The 15,215-nt window shown below is 40.3% G+C and overlaps 1 protein-coding gene across 4 annotated transcripts in view; it reads left to right on the top strand.

Moving 5' to 3' along the window:
* The first annotated feature begins 3,762 nt into the window (after positions 1–3,762).
* The window catches only part of IL6ST (interleukin 6 cytokine family signal transducer), a 48,135-nt gene continuing 36,682 nt past the window's right edge, over positions 3,763–15,215 (top strand). For all 4 annotated transcript variants that reach the window (XM_047758651.1, XM_047758573.1, XM_047758808.1 and 1 more), the window contains exon 1: positions 3,763–3,984. The gene's annotated coding sequence lies outside the window, so the exon portion shown is untranslated. The remainder of the gene's footprint in view (positions 3,985–15,215) is intronic.

Consider the following 15,215-nt stretch of genomic DNA (forward strand, 5'->3'; position numbering starts at 1 on the left):
CATTCTCAACAACAGTACAGGAGGGTCCCCTTCTCTCTCTCTCTCTCTTTTTTTTTTCTTTTTAGGGCCACATCTGCAGCATATGGAAGTTCCCAGGCTAGGGGTCAAATCAGAGCTGCAGCTGCTGGCCTACACCACAGCCACAGCAATGCTAGATCCAAGCCGCATGTGCGACTTACACCACAGTTCACAGCAACACCAGATCCTTAACCCACTAAGCAAGGCCAGGTATTGAACTTGCATCCTTATAGATACTAGTCAGCTTCATTTCTGACAAGCCACAATGGGAACTCTCCCCTTTTCTACTTTTAAGAGAATAAGGCTCAGGAGGTTAAGGACACAGTATAGTCTTTGTGAGGATGTGGATTCGATCCCCCGTCTCACTCAGTGGGTTAAAGATCTCAAATTGCAGCAAGCTGAGGCATAGGTTGCAGATGTGGCTTGGCTCCACTGTTGCTCTGGATGTGGCACAGGCCTCAGCTGCATCTCCAATTCAACCCCTAGCCTGGGAAGTTCCATATACTGCAGGTGGGCCATAAAAAAGAAAGAAAGAGAGAAAGAGAGAGAGAGAAAGAAAGAGAAAAAAAAGAAAGAGAAAGAAAGGAAGGAGAGAGAGAGGGAGGGAGGGAGGGGGAGAGAGAAAGGCAGGCAGGCAGGCAGGAGGGAGGGAAGAAGAGAGGAAAATACAAGGAAAAAAAAGAAAAGAAATGAATTAAAAAAAAAAGATGGTTCTTCTTCTCAGGCGAAATGGATACTCACAAATTGTTTTTCCAGGGAATAATAAAACAAGGTTCTACACTACGAGTAAATGGTCAGGACAGGGCTGCTAGTTCAAAGAAAAGGGAAATGGGAAATAGTACTGACAAGGTAAATATGGCTGAAGGTCAAGGGAATTGAAGACAGGAGTGAGAGTACAGCTAAAATGGTTGATAAAAGGGTTCTCAGAGTTTAGGAAGATAAGAGAAGGTGGGAAATAATGGATAAACTATGAGAACAAAGACTGGAGGACACACTGAGGACAAACTACAGACTCAGTAGGAGTGAGTGAGAGAGGTAGAAGGGTAGGAGGCTGTGGGTAGAGAGAGAAACTCACAATCCAAAATTTTGCAGGTGGAGTAATTTCATCTGATGACTGGCTTCAAGGTGTGGCTCCATCTATGGGTTCCTGATACAGAGTAAAGTTGAAGATGACTGAAAAAGAGAAGGATGAGAAATTGTGAGGTCAGGGTGCTAACTGAGTCATTATCATGGCTGCTGATATCATTAGGTTGATGCAGGCCATGGCTGACAGAGTTCCAGAAACACAACTGGGCACAGGCAAGGAAGTAAATGGCTATCTGGGAGTTCCCGTCCTGGCTCAGTGGTTAACGAATCCGACTAGGAACCACGAGGTTGTGGGTTTGATCCCTGGCCTTGCTCAGTGGGTTAAGGATCCGGTGTTGCTGTGAGCTGTGGTGTGGGTCTCAGACAGCTCAGATCTGGCGTTGCTATGGCTCTGGTGTAGGCCGGCAGCTACAGCTCCAATTAGACCCCTAGCCTGGGAATCTCCACATGCCCACATGCCATGGGAGTGGCCCTAGAAAAGGCAAAAAGACCAAAAAAAAAGTAAATGGCCATCCTGGTCAGGGCCAGATTTATATAAATAGCAAGGCAGGCAAAGTTTGTCTTCAACCTTTATAACCTTTGCTCTGTAGCATTTTCTCCTAGTTTTGTTCATGTACTCTCAAGTAATCTGTATCCTCATGTAGGTCTCTCACTGTACAGGTTCCCTACTCTCTGCTTCTGACATATCTAAAATCCCAAATAAGTATCAAAACACAAACGGAAATTTCCCAATTGATAGTCACTTTTCTTTCTTATCCTTGCATTTTGACAGGGCATTCTAATGATAAATCCTTATCCTGAAAGTGATTGTTTCATGGATCAGTAGTATCTGCAAAGTAAAGTAATTCCAGCCAAAGGGAGACACGCTCTTGCTGTCCTGAAAAAAATCTTTCTCCAACATCGATTCATTCTTTTAGCCTAAGACTCTAACCATCCCCACAAAATGAGAGTTTCTTATGGGTTAGTGTTAGCAAACACAAAGATATTCACAAAAGAACTAACTCAGTCCTTTGCATCCCTCACCAGTGTACAAGGCAGGCTAGTGTGCTGTGAGATATGATCCCCTGTAGCTACTCCCTATGCCAGAGAAGTGCCATCATTTTCAATATATACTGCGATAAAAGAGATTGGGAAAGCATTGACATAGTAGATATTCAATAATGATAACAGCTGTCATTTATTGAGTACCTACTGCTATATGCCAAGCACTTCATGTATTTTAGCTCATTTAATATTTGCAGTAGTCCTGTTAGGTTGGTACCATTATTCTCATTTGATTGATGAAGAATCTTGAGAAGACCTGCCCAAGGTCACAGACATGGGAAGTACCAGTACCAGGATTCAAATCAGGCAGCTTGAAACCAGAAGCTACACTTAACCACATGGCCCCTACATAAATGTCTGCTAGATCTAAATAAAAATTTAATGTATCAACATTTTATAAGAGTTTGTTTTAAAATAAACACCCCCATCAACAGCAGAACTAGAATACAATCCAGTCAGTTCCTGCAGGTTAGGTATAGGATGATAGGGAGCTAAACCAGCTGAACACAATGGAGTGTTCTCTCTCCTGGACTGCCATCCCCAAGCCTGCCTGGGACTCCCTTAGCCCTAGACACATAGCAGGCCCACTTTCCTGTCTTATAAAATTATCTGATCAACTAAGAAATCATAATTCCGTCTATGTTTTACCCTATCTGAATTGTCAGTATAATGAAGAACCTTATAATTGTCTGTTAATTTATGGGTATAATTTGTTCAAGTCCATTAAAACATTATTGTCCTCGTATAGCCTGCCATTCTTCCACAAAAGGCCCTGGCCTTGGGTGTGTTTCTACACACACACACACACACACACACACACACACACACCCGCTTATCTTTGAGGCTTCTCATCTAGTTCTCGAAAAAAAAAATATCAAAGTGAGCCTGAAGGTCCCTTTTCCAGACCGGAGGAGGGGAAGAGGGGGATTGTTAATGGAACTGATTTTTACTCTGTAGTTCTGTAAGAGATTGGGAGGTACAAACCGCAAGAAAAACTAGTTTCTTGGCGTGTCACCAAACCTGGGGTTCACCGATCAATCACATCCAAACTCATTTACTGACTTAGAAATATACATCGTGGAAAGGTTGGTTTACGTAAGGACTTGTACCGAAGCCGCCGCTACTATCTGCGGTAATCTCCTGTGGAGTCATGGCCACCTTCCCTGAGGAGCTCCCACGCCTCCCCGATCCCCAAAGACACCCGGCGGTCCCTCCCGGCTCTGAGTCCCTTGGGGAAGGCCTCGAAGGGAGTCCGAAGGGAAGCCGCGAGAAGGGAGGGCGGCAGGGGCGGGCAGCACCCGGGCTTCAGTTCACGACCCCGTTATTCCACGGAAAAATGGAACATTCCGCTCCTTCCGCCTGCAGAGGGGAGGTGGGGGGAACCCTTCGATCTCGCCTGGGAGAGGCGACGCGGGCGCAGTCACCGGAATCCGGGACGCCGGGAACCGCGTTACGGGAATTGCAGCCTCTCGGAGTGCCGCCCCATCGTCTTCGGGCGGCCGCTGAGCCAATGCCGCGGCGCGCCGGGTCTCGCGGGGGCCAATCAACGTACAGATCCCAAATCCGGGGGCGGGGCGTGACAGAGCGCCGCGGGGCGGGGTCAGGGGGCGCTTAGCCCCGCCACGGGAGGAGGGCCGCGTGCCGCGTCTGCGGGAAGGAGCGGAGATCTAGCAGGCGTCCGGGCAGAGCGCCGACAGGCCCGCGGAGCCGCGCGGGGAACGCCCGGTCGCAGCTGAGCTGGGCCGCGGCTGCTGGCCAAAGGGCCCGGCCGGGCCTGGGGCGGAGGGAACCTACGCTACCGGGGACCTGGAGGAGCGAGGCACCGCGGCCTGAGAGGTGAGGAGAGGCCGTGGCCAGTTGAAGGGCCGTGTAGCGGGAGGGTGAGGGCCGAGTAGGGGCGGACAGGCCAGAGGACTGGCACCCGAGGAGGCCACCCTTTCCCGAGAAAGAGGGGCGCCCCGACAACGAGCTCCCCAAACTTCTTGTTACCCCAGCCTGGAAATCCCCACATTCCTTCCTCTCCCTGTTTCCACACCTCCGAATTTGATCTCCACGACTTTGTCACCTAGATTTTTCATCCCTAAGTACAAAACTCACCTCCGGCGCGTGTGCACGCACACACACCCCACACCCTTCTTAAGCCCCCGCCCCCAAACGGCCTTCTGGACCTTACTCCTTTTTGGTTACCAAATCCTCACTTTTCCCCAGTTGCCTTTCCATCTTCCCTTATTCCACTGGCCCCGCACTTGACTCTTCATTTTCTACTCGGAAGTTAATTTTCTTTCCAAAGCCATCTTTTCATCCTTAAATTGTAATGTTTAAACGTTACTGAAAGTTCCTACCATACTCATAAAAATTCCGAACTAACATCTCTTTTTCTTCTTTTGATCGATTACATGTCCCGACCCTAATGAACCCCACAAACCGCTGTATCCTAAAGGCGCCGAATACGGTCTTTAAAAATTGCACCCTTCCCCCAAGCTTAAAGGTTATTCCAAGCAGGGTTCTGTTTTTAAGTATTTTTTCAAAGTGGAAAAAAACCCACAGTTTAAAAATAAGATCTGCCACCTTTGTTCTTTTTTTTTTTTTTCCTTCAGAAGGAAACCCATTTCGGTTTAATTTGTGTAGTATTTGAGTGATTATACTGCTTTAAAATAATTGTTAGAACGCCAGGATGAATATTCTAAAAGATTGGAGTGTTTGGTTTAGTCAGTGCTGTAAACAAACCCTTTAGACTGTGTGACTGCCAGCTTCAAGTTGGAGCAACTCTTAATTTGAAATTACTGACTCAGAACATCATTTGAGCTGTTCGCCATTATCATGGTTTCTTAAATTCATATTCATTCCTATTTGGAAGTAGTTTAAAACTATAAACTGCAATACTACATTTATAGAACCAACTTGCTATTAAATTATGTTTTCCAAATGTTTCTCTTTGGGGATAATTTTGAACACTTGTTTTTAATTACAAATGGAAGGAAAAAAATTACAGGATGGAGAAAGTGTCAGAAAAGGATAGATTTTGTAGTAGAATTTTTCCTCCATCCCAGTTCGGAATATTGACAATACTATACATTTTTACTTTTCTCATAGGTAATTTAGAATATTACAAATACACAACTAATTAAAAAATTTTTTTTCTTGGTTTTTTATTGCCATATAGTTGATATACAGTGTTGTGTTAATATATTTTCTTATGTAATGAAAAATCTGTTCAGTTTTTTATGAACTGCTGTGTTTTCAGTTTATTTAAAATTTTTCCAAAGGAATTTGCATTTCAGCTAAATGTTAGGGTGGATGTTGACTATCATATACCTGTGAAGTAGGTGTTACAGTAGCTGCCTTATAGAGAACGAAACTGAAGCTCAGGGTTCCTGTGAAAACTAGTTCTGTGTAATTCCAAATCCTGTACTTTCAGTCAGTCATGTAGTCATGCTGACATATTTCTCATAGAGGATCCAGTGCTACAATTTGGTTTGGAAACTTAAGAACGCCCCATAACTTCTGCAGGAAGGGTTTTTTTTTTTTCTCTCAGAAGCTATTTCATAGCAGCTTATTTTAATGGGAGTCAGAATTCCCTGGCGCTAATACATTTGCCGCTTGGCTCTTAGAGAAGGATGGAATGTTCTCACAGTCTTCTCTATTTCTTTGATTGCAAAGACATTTTGATCAGAGCTGAAGTTTCTACTGAACTTTATTTTTCATAACAAATGCTAAGCATTTAGTACTGACTATAGGAACTCACAAAGATATGTGGTTTACAGAAATTGAGTGGACAAGCATTTTGCAAAAAATGACAATGATGTAGGACAGTTTTAATTAAATGTGGTGTGATACAGAAGATGCTATGTATGTTTAAATCAGGGAGTTATTATATAAGGGTTGAATTGATCAAAGTATTTACCAGAGGTCAGCCTTGAAACCTGGGTAAGATTTGGATAAAGGGACAATTGAAGGGAGACCATTCCAAGTGGAAAGGGTCAGAAATGATCAAAATATAGTAACTATAATAGCCAATACATGTGTAATGCTTATTTTGTGTCACTGTTTTGAACACTTTGCTTGTATTTATTTAATCCTTGTAACCTTATGAGTAGAGCTTACCCTCTTTTAATAAAGGACACCAAGGCATAGAGAGGTTAATTAACTTGCCTAGTGCCACATGGCTATTAAGTGGTAGATCCAAAATCTATACCCAGACGACATGGTGTGGAATCTGAGCTCCTAATCATGATAAATACACTGCCTCTTCATATAGTGTACTTGAGTCAACAGTAACTAGAATAATATGGCCATACCATAAGGTCTTTAAAAACCCATTCTTAATTGTCTGCTATGTGCCTCAAAGTACGTTAGAGTCTCAGGCTACCAAGATGTGTAAGCAGCTAATTTACAATATAGTGTTGTATATCCTATTAGGGAACTATATACAAGGGCATTGGGAGCAAAGATGATTGTGGGAGTGGATGGAAATTCCACAGAAGAGATGATGTTTCATCTCAATTACAAATAGTACAAAGCAGAGTCTGGCAGAAGGAAGACATTCTAGAGGAAAGGAATAGCATATAAAGAAGCACAAATCCTGAAATAACAAAGTGTGTTAGAGAAAGTCTAATAGTTTGCTGTACCTTGAGCTTAAAGTCTGTAGGAGTGACTTATTAGTGTGATAAAAGGTAAGATCAAATTGTGTGTGGCATGGTGAAGTCAAGTAAAATGACGAGTTTAAATATTTGCTTTGCATTTGGGAAACTACAAAAATAGTTTCAATATAATCAGTACAAACGAGATTGCTTGCTAGTTTCTCTAGAGCTTGAGGGTAGAATCTGTAAGGGTTGTGATTTGGGGATATTTTTGGTTCTGTTTTGTATTTTTTTTAGAAAAGATTTAAATATTGAAGAAGATAGATTGGACAGGCACACTGAAACCAAATTTATAAGTTCTTAAATAGCCAAAATATTTGGCATTATTATTCACCCTTTAAAAAGCTTTTGAGAACAAGAGTGGCAAATTTGAAGTAGTGTTTAGAGAGACAAGCCAAGTGAGAAAAGACAGGTGGGAAAGATTATGAAGGAGGACCGAATAAGATTTGTAACTGAAAGCTAGAATGTAATGGATAGGTAAGAGGCAATGATGGGACCCTGTTGTAATAGGCAGTTAAAGAACGGCGAATGATTTAGATAGAGAAAGGTAAGTACCGCGATTTTTTTTAGTGTATGCATTTATGTATTTATGTGTGCATGTCATTTTTAAACCTGTTAAATTTGAGAAAGAAGCAGAATATCCAAGATGATATATAATTGACATTAGAAGAAAGAATTCAGTCAGAATATTTGAAATTATTTTGTTTGATGGTAATAGTTGAAGTCATACATTTTCGAAGAAGTTGTTATTTTAAAAGAATAGTAGATGCCAAATACTTTTGGGTACATTCAGAGGGAGGAGATAAAACCTAGCAGAGACTTCGGTAAAGGAGATAGTAAAGTGGGTAAAGGAAAGAATTAAACCTCAGGATATGGTTACATAGAAACCAAGAGATATGAGAAATTCAGGAAGCAGACATGTTCAACAATATGAAATGCTTCAGAAACACTTGTGATTTTGTCACAATGGGTACAGTCTCTTCTATCTAGTGTATCTTGGTGAGATTTAATGAGAACTGTTAGCCAATTGACATGAATCGTGGCTATAGTATAGGTTATTGTTTTATCCATTGTTTTATCCATAGCAGGAGCTTCATTCCTTTCAGCATAATAGATCTGCTTCCCTGTTAAAATTTGAATATTCTGCCTCCAAGTTTTCATTTGTTCTTGACCCAAATTAATCGCTTTCATCCTTTGCACTAAGGTAGATTGGTTTTATCATTGCTTTTGAATAATACATTTCCTATTGATCTTCTGCACAATCTGTTTTTGTTTGGCTATTCTGTATGTGTTTCCCTATCCTTTCCCCTTAAAACAGATGTTTCAGATAGCACAGCTCTGGTTTGTAGACTGGTATGCTCTGGGATTTTGCCACTGGTAATCTACAGTTAGAGGTCATAGATGATGTTTGGTTCATGTGCATGCTACTTTCTTTCTCCAGAAAACCTTTGCTCTTATTTCGTGACAGGCTCTCCTGAGCCCTGTTTGAACTGAGTATTTTCTATGCTCCTGTAGCACTTTGTGCATATTCCACTTCTCTAAACTGAACTTCGTAAGGGCAAGAACCGTTTATTTGGCTTCCACTATATTTTTAATGTTTTGTATCTTTAGCTATGTTGAGAACATGAATGGTCATCAAAGTACTCTGTAAACATTTGCCTGTCTCTAAAACAGTCAATGATAATTTGTTAAAGGCCTCCTCTAGCTCTAGGGTCATAAGCATATTCTGTATTTTCTTCCAGTAGTCCTACAATTTTGCTTCCACATTTAGGTCCTTAATCAATCTGGAGTGTATGTATGTATCTGTGATGAAGTAGGGCTCTTTATTTTTTGCTTGTGGAGCCAGTTGTCTCAATACTATTAATTGAACTGTTCTCTATTTCCTAAGTGATAACAGATGCTTTTTTCCCCCATAAGATATTAAATTCTTAATATACTTGGGTGTGTTTCTAGACTTTGTTTTGTACTTGATTTAATTGTCCCGTCCTATGCCACTGCCGTGTTATAACTTATTATGTCTTAATAGATGGTACATTAAGTATTCTGTTTATTCTTTTTGAAAATTGGCTTTTGGTTATTCTCTAGTATTTTATTTGAAATTTTAAATTGGTTTGTAATGTTTCGTAGTAAACTACTTTGCAATTTGGATTAAAATTATGTTGAATTAATATATTAATTTATGAAGAACCGATGTGTCTATATGTGTATATTTTTTGTCCCATGATATTTAGGTCTGAATCTTTTTATTATTATTATTATTTTTGTTTGTTTTGTCTTTTGCTGCTGTTGTTGTTGCTATTTCTCGGGCCGCTCCCGCGGCATACGGAGGTTCCCAGGCTAGGGGTTGAATCGGAGCTGTAGCCACCGGCCCACGCCAGAGCCACAGCAACGCAGGATCCGAGCCGCGTCTGCAACCTACACCACAGCTCACGGCAACGCTGGATCGTTAACCCACTGAGCAAGTGCAGGGACCGAACCCGCAACCTCATGGTTCCTAGTCGGATTCGTTAACCACTGCGCCACGACGGGAACTCCAGGTCTGAATCTTTTAATAAAGTTTTAATAACTTTATTAACTTAATAGCTTTTAATTCCCTATAAATTTCTTGCATGGTACTGATTTTTTCCCCTAGGTATAATTTAGTTATTGGTGCTATTGTCAATAGGATTTTATTCTATTACATTTTCTTTTTTGTCTTTTGTCTTTTGTTGTTGTTGTTGTTGCTATTTCTTGGGCCGCTCCCTCGGCATATGGAGGTTCCCAGGCTAGGGGTTGAATCGGAGCTGTAGCCACCGGCCCACACCAGAGCCACATCAATGCCGGATCCGAGCCGCGTCTGCAACCTACACCACAGCTCACGGCAACGCCGGATCGTTAACCCACTGAGCAGGGGCAGGGACCGAACCCGCAACCTCATGGTTCCTAGTCGGATTCGTTAACCACTGCACCACGACGGGAACTCCTCTATTACATTTTCTAATTGGTCATTGCTAATGTGTGGGAGAGAGGTTTTTTGGTGATCTTCTTTTCAACTATAATGTTAACATCTCTGTGGTCCTAATAATTTATTGGATTCTCTTTGTTTTCATGTCGTCTACAAGTTTTTCTATTTTTATATCTTAGTTATTTGTTTACTATATTTTTAAGTCCTCTAGAAAAATGTTGAATAAGTGACGACTCCAAGCATCTTGTTTGAATCCTGACTTTAGCAGAAATGCTTCTAATTTTTAATCTTTAAATACGATGTTTACTATAGTTTTCTGATAAGTACGGTGGCAGCAACAGCAAGAGCTGTGCTGATAACAGCTCTTACCATTTATTGGTAATGTAGTATGATGCAGATAGATTTTAAGCACTCTGTGTACTGACTTCATTAATCTTACAGAGGTCCTACATAAGTAGGTGGTAGTGTTATCCTCGTTTTTACAGGTAAGGCAAATGAAAGTTAGGGATTTTAAACAATTTGCCCAAGATGTTTTACAAAAAATTGAGGAGCTGGGATTTGAACATAGTCTGATTACAGAGTCCATTCTTTTTGTTACACTTTATCAAGATAAAGATGGTCCTTTTCAGACTTAGTTTTCCCATACTTTCTTGTTATAAAATTTTAAGTGAACAGTTGTTAAATATTATCAGATGCCTTTCAGACATCTAGTGGAATGATTTTGTAGTTCTCTTTTGTGGTATCTTGTGTTGAACAATACTTGTGTTTTTAGGCAAAATACTTGTTAGTATTTATGGAGGGGATTGTTTTCAAATACAATGTTGGAACAAATTTGCAAATGCTTTAATTAGGCTTTTTCACAATAATTCATAATAGTTTGACTGTAGTTTTATTGTGTAATACTTGTTTGATTTGGTATCCAAATGACAATACAACTTCTGGCCAAAACAGGGTAATAAGGATAAGATTTACCCTCCTATCTAAAATAACCATAAAACAGAAAAAGTACATAAAATAGTGATAATCAAGGCAGTGATCTCAAGAGATGGGAAACACATGAGGTGGACACTGTGACTGAACTAGCCCACTACCTCAAGAGAGTTTCCATGGCACAGGTAGAGGAAATCTAGGCTAAGTCTTGTGGACACTCTGTGTGTTAGAGAGATGATCGGGGACACCAAGATGACTAGAGTTCACAGAAAAGAATACTGGAAAACTCCCAACAAGAGAATTTTGGAAACATCAGAGTCCCCTTCAACTGTTTAGCTGAGTACTGACCAATGCATGAAAGAAACTATTGAAGGCCAGAGAAAGAAGTTCGTGAAGGGATTAGAGGTTACAGTGCTTAGTGAGTCCACAGGGCCAGGAATAATGCCTGGTCTCACCAGCCAGATTGGAAACCATCTCGATTTATGGGATGTTGGGAAGGATACACAGAAGGGTCTTGTGTCAGTAGTAGGGAATAATTAGCCCTAGAATAAGCACTGCTCCAGTCCCACCTAATTTATCTTTTAAAAGCAGGACCTGAAAGGACCAGACTGTGTTCAAGTAACTTAACTGTGTCTTGCAACAAAGTTAAAGAATCATTCTAGGAATACAGAAGTATCCAACACACAAGGTAAAATTCACAAAAAATACCAGATATGCAGAGAAGCGTGAAAACACATATATAATTGTATTATAAAAAATTCAGTTAATCAAAACTAACTCAAAGCAGACACACTTTGATTATCAAAAACAGTAAACAGTTGTTTTAACTGTGTTCTGTATGTTCAAAAAGTTAAGTACAGTTATAGAAGATAAGAAAAAGAATCAAGATAAAAATACAGTGTGGTGAAAAATACACTTGTTAGGATTAATGACATTATTAGACATGGCAGAGGAAAAAGTTAATAAACAACACAATAAACACAGCAGTAGAAATTATCATAAACAAAACTGAAGTTAAAGAAAAAAAGGAACTGATCATCAACAAGCTATGGGACTACTTACAGCATCTTCATATACATGTTATTGGAGTCCCTCAAAGAAAAATGGGAACAGGAAGGGGAAACAAATAGATACAAAGAAATAATGGCTAGAATTTTTCCAGATGTGATTAAAAACAAAAACTATAAACCAGTAGATCCAGGAAGCGCAACAAACTCTTAAGCACAGGAAACATGATAAAAATGACACCACGATGCACAATCAGATTTCTTAAAACTAGTTATTAAAAAATTGTATGTATCCAGAGGAAAAAAACAGACCTTTTGTACAAAAGAAAAAAAAAGGGGGGATAATGTCAGCCTTCTCATTAGGAACAATGCAAGTGAGAAGTTAATGGAGCTACCTTTTTTTGGTCTTCTTAGGACCACTCCTGTGGCATATGTTAGTTCCCAGGCTATGGATGAATTGGAGCTGCAGCTGCCGGCCTATATCACAGCCACAGCAACCTGGGTCAGAGCCACGTTTGTGACCTACACTGCAGCTCATGGTAGCAATGCCAGATCCTTAACCCACTGAACAAGGCCAGGGATTGAACCCATGTCCTCATGGATTCCAGTCAGATTCGTAACTGCTGAGCCACAATGGAACTCCTGGAGCTATGTTTTTAAAGTACTGAGAAAGCAATTAAAAATTTATACCCAGTGAAATATCTATAAAAAATGGTAATGAAAGGAGTCTGCTGTGACAACAGAATCGGTGGTGCCTCTACAGTGCCAGGACACAGGTTCAGTCCCCAGCCCAGCGCAGTAGGTTAAAGGATCTGTGGTTGCTGTAGCTGTGGCATGGGTCGCGACTGTGGCCCACATCTGATCCCTGACCCAGGGACTCCATATGCAATGGGGAAGCCATAAAGAAAAAAAAAAAGATGATGAAATTTTAGATATTCAAAAATTTAAAGAATTTATCACCAGCAGACCCATACTCCAAAAAAGAATGTTTAAAGAAGTCTTCAAGCAGAAAAGGAAAGTATCATATGGAAATATGGAAGTTCCCGTCGTGGCACAGTGGTTAACGAATCCGACTAGGAACCATGAGGTTGCGGGTTCGGTCCCTGCCCCTGCTCAGTGGGTTAACGATCCGGCGTTGCCGTGAGCTGTGGTGTAGGTTGCAGACGCGGCTCGGATCCGGCATTGATGTGGCTCTGGCGTGGGCCGGTGGCTACAGCTCCGATTCAACCCCTAGCCTGGGAACCCTCCGTATGCCGCGGGAGCGGCCCAAGAAATAGCAACAATAACAACAACAACAACAACAAAAAGACAAAAAAAAAACACATTTAAGAGAATGAAAAGACAAGCCACAGATTGGGAGAAAATACTTAAAAATCAATTTTCTAATAAATATGCTATATCCAGAATATATTTTTAAGGCCTTCCCTTGTGGCTCACAACAGAATATGTTTCTAAAACTTTCAAACCACAATGAGAAAACAGTAAACCCAGTTAAAAAGTAAGCAAAATACTTGAACAGACACATCACTGAAGAAGAGTATGGCTAAATATACACCTGCCGTACTCCACTATTTTACTCCTAGGTAATTTCTCAAGAGAAATGAAAGTTTCTGTCCATGCAAAGATTTGGAACTGGTTAAATTATAGTATATGTATTCACTAATACGTTATGCACCTCCTCACAATAAAAGAAGTCACTTTATTCATCCAACAAAGTGTTTACTATACTAGGCATGATTCTAGATACTAGGAATATAGCATGGAGCAAAAACATAAAATTTCCTGCCTCATTTGCTTATATTCTGTTTTGGAGACACAAACATTATATTTGTTTCCTAGGGCTGCTGTAACAAAGTATCACAAGCTTAAAACAAATTTATTCTCTGCAGACCAAAAGTCCTGCGACCTGGCTAGAATTGTTCTTTGTTTCTTCATAACTTCTGATGGTAGCTGATAGTCTTTGACATTCCTTAGCTTATAGCAGCCTCGCTCTAATTTCTGCCTTTGTTATCACATGGCATTCTTCCTGTGTATCTCTGTCTCATAACAGAGACCAGTCATTATATAGTAAGGGCCTACCCTACTCTAGTGTGACATCTTAACTAATTAACATCTGTTAACAGCTTTATTTCCAAACAGGGTCACATTTTGAGGTACTGAGGGTTAAGACTTTGACATCTTTTATGGGAACACAACTCAGCCCATAACAGACTCTGAGCAAAATAAGTTAAATGGTATCTTAGAGCAGGTGTTAGCAAACTATGGTTTGCAGACCAAATCTAACATGAATTCTATTTTTATAAATAAAGTTTCACTAGAACTCAGGTCAGTCATGCCAGTTTTATTACATATTGTCACTGACTGCTTTTGCACTCCAAAAGACATAGTTGAGTAGTTGTCACAGAGACCTGAAGGCCCACAAACCCTAAAATGTTATCTGGTTCTTTATAAGAAATGTTTGCCAACCTAATTTTAGAAGGTTAAGTGCTAGTGGGGGGGAAAAAAAAAAACCAGAAAAGGGAGGAAAAGCAAAACAGGGTAGTCAGAGAAGACTTTGTGAGACGATAACTTTGAGCAAAGCTTACAAGGAATTTACACCATGGGAATACCAAATCCGAGCTGCACCTGCAACCTGTGCTGCAGCTTGCAGTAACACTGGATCCTTTAAATCACTGAGTGAGGCCAGGGATCAAACCTGCATCCTCATGGATACTGGTTGGGTTCTTAACCCATTGAGCCACAACTGGAACTCCTATGTATTTTCTTTGCATTTGAAAATAATATCATAGGAGTTCCCATTGTGGCGTAGCAGAAATAAATCTGACTAGGAACCATGAGGTTGCGGGTTCGATCCCTGGCCTCACTCAGTGGGTTAAGGATCTGGCATTGCCATGAGCTGTGGTGTAGGTCGCAGACGTGGCTTGGATCCTGCATAGCTGTGGCTGTGGTGTAGGTCAGTAGCTGTAGCTCTGATTCAACCCCTAGCCTGGGAACCTCCATATGCTGCAGGTTTGGCCCTAAAAATCAAAATAAATAAATAAAATAATATTATAAGTTTAATCTTTTATGTTATTAAATCATATCAAAGGTTTAATGTGTATGAAGCAGTAATGGAGGATTCAACTCCTTACCTGAGTTTGAAATTATCTTATTACATTTCAAAGAGGAATTACCACTGCTAATGCTAGAATTTAACCTAATATTGAGCCAATTTTAAAATGAATTTTTACATCTGTGTGCATATACTAGTTTGGCAATTGAGTCAGTAGCCTATTGCTAATGGAAGACAAAAGGAATGATTTTGTATAAGATTTTCTCTAACTTCTTTTGTCAGATTCAACTAACTTTACCATTCACATTTCTATGACATTAAATGGATATTAAGGAGGTTTGAATTAGGAAAGAGAGAGCCAATGTTTCCAAGTATGTATCAAAACACATTAGAATATATGAATACTTGTATGCAAGTATTTATGGGATTGTTTTATGCTGAAGCTCAGAAGATAGCTAAAATGAGATACTTTTTCAAAACCTGAAAGTGTAATG

The sequence above is a fragment of the Phacochoerus africanus genome, chromosome 1 (genome assembly GCF_016906955.1).
Source record: "Phacochoerus africanus isolate WHEZ1 chromosome 1, ROS_Pafr_v1, whole genome shotgun sequence".
Classification (NCBI taxonomy): Eukaryota; Metazoa; Chordata; class Mammalia; order Artiodactyla; family Suidae; genus Phacochoerus; species Phacochoerus africanus.